Genomic DNA, 2,512 nt, shown 5'->3' with positions numbered 1-2,512 from the left:
TGCATAGGTATATATAGGCCGTGGGGTAGGCCGCCGAGTGACGCGTCGCGAACGGTTGCTCCCTATTTTACTGGAAGAGATATGGATGCGTGGAGATGAAACGTCCCGATGTTTTAGCTTTGGCTCATCCCAATCCTTTCTATCTGGCGGAGATGCTTATCTCTTCGGCGGTTCTTCTTGACGTACAAATCTGCACACAAAACCAATTACCTGATACGCCCCTAGTTCACGTGGCTGCTGGTAGGCCTGTTCCTCTCCAAACGTGTGAAGCTGAGTTCATGGGCCAGGCATACGGGTATTGAGATACTCGTGTATGCATACGCGGCCGGCTGGTGTAACCATATTTGATGTCCTGTATATACGCCGGGTCTTGGGACCACGTACAACCCGGCCAGGTCACGCGCGTACGCACTGGCTATACCAAGTCATGATCATGTGCTAGTACGCACGTAGGTAGTTTTGTCATGCATATGCACGTGTATGCATGGAACATGCAATATGGTCAATAGCCCATTAACCCTCACTTTCGATCTAAGGGCATCTACACGTGCAAGGGCACTCCTTGCTCCATGCATTAAAAATGTATGTATATCATGTGGGCACATTATCATTAAGACAACTCTTTCTTTTTAGAATTATCTATTCCCATTATTTTTGTACTATATATAGTACAAAATCTCGTCGAACATTATGTTTGCAAAAACTATGTTTATTTGTGTTTTGTGGACCTTGTTATACAATATGCACTATTGTCCTATTATGTTTCTGATTATTACGAGGATTCAAAGGCTAGGAATCATAGTAACACTTCTTTCCAATATTGTTTTGGTGTTTAATATATCATATTTTAGTGTTGGGAACTTGGGATTTGCAAAAAATGGCCGATTAATAGTCCACCGATAAAATTGATTAATAGGCCGATTTTTGATTATTCTCTAATCCCCAGCTGACCGAGACGCTAGCAATAAGCGATATCCTCAACATTGGCGCCAAGTAATTCCGGACTGAGGGAGTATTACATAAGGTAGTTGAAAACAGAATGACTTCCTTTTATCACTTGGCCACTACCATTGCCTTAATCAAGGCTTAAGATGAGCTGTAGCTCAATCATATACCAGTATATGTATATGTAGATATGTATGTAACACAAAACAAGAATGTAATGTATGTATGTTGATGAGGCATACTTTTTTCGTCAACATCGTTCATGCATCAAGTGGCAAGGCAGCACCAGATCACCATCCATCAGTCAGCATCCTGCTCCTACCTTCTCAGGCACCAGATCACCAAATTTGTGAAACATGACAAACATGGCCAGCCTGCCACTAATGAAATTCATGGGTCCCTTGAAAAGGTCTACTTATGATATATGTTTGTTGTTTGATGCTCACTCATCACAGATGACGAAAGTGATGATGAAGATAGTGACGATGATGAGCTGCTGATAGTATTTTTCTATGCATGTCTCATCTCCCATTTGTACACCCCTGCCTGCACCGATGGTCAAGAGCATATGGCAGGGCAAGACTTGATCATAGATGTGCCAAGATCTATCTATGCTTGATGGCATGAAATCTCTTGTAAATTCACATTGTTTTGCTGGTGATTTATTTACTTTACTGCATGGAAGGTGAAATGAGGAATGCCACTTGTGACTAATCGGTTAGCATCCAAGGTGTCCTTCTCTTTTTTGATTTGAATATGATTGGCCCCTCGGCTTTAAGAAACATGGCTATGGTGAATGTCTATGGCTGTGGCTTGTACATACGAGTTCTTGAATGACATTTGTCAGTAATATCTGACTTTGGTGAAGTGATTCTAGTTCTAGGCATTACAAAAAATGACACACATCACTCAACAGATAGCACCACACCACAAGCATTGATGTATGTTACTTCGCTAGAGCATATTTGTTTGCTGGTGAGATGGTTTGCACTTGAGACAGAGTTTTCAGCACCCTGGTGCCCCTACACCCTCTATGAATAGTAAATTCAAAAAATTCAAAAAAAAATCACAAAAATTCGAAACTTTCGGACATCAAACAAGATCAAACTTTCGATGATCTTGCAAAGTTTCAGTTAAAAATAACAAATGGGGAGCCCTCACCTAAACAAGCAAAATCAATATTCAAAGTTTATGTACACTTTTGAGCAGTGAATTTGTTTTTTTTTGTGAGGGCTCCACGAAGGTTATTTGTTCCTGAAACTTTGCAAGAACATCAAATCTTTTATCGCTGAAAGTTTCAGATTTTTTTTCAATTTTTCACGAATGTACTGTTTATGAGGGTGTAGAGGCACCCGGGTGCTGTTACACCTTTCTCTTTGCACTTACAACAAGAAAAGGAAAGAGCACTGAGCACATTCTTACCTTATCTGGTAGGGCAAACTTTTATTTTTGCAGAATCTGCATTGGTCAAATAGGAAATTCATTTTCTAACTCGTGGTTCGGTTGGTCCCAAGTATTTAGTGCCGGGCTTATGCGACAAAATAAACGATTCAGCAGATATTAGCAA

Source organism: Triticum dicoccoides, chromosome 3B (assembly GCF_002162155.2).
Source record: "Triticum dicoccoides isolate Atlit2015 ecotype Zavitan chromosome 3B, WEW_v2.0, whole genome shotgun sequence".
Taxonomy (NCBI): Eukaryota; Viridiplantae; Streptophyta; class Magnoliopsida; order Poales; family Poaceae; genus Triticum; species Triticum dicoccoides.
This window is presented reverse-complemented; position numbering follows the sequence as displayed.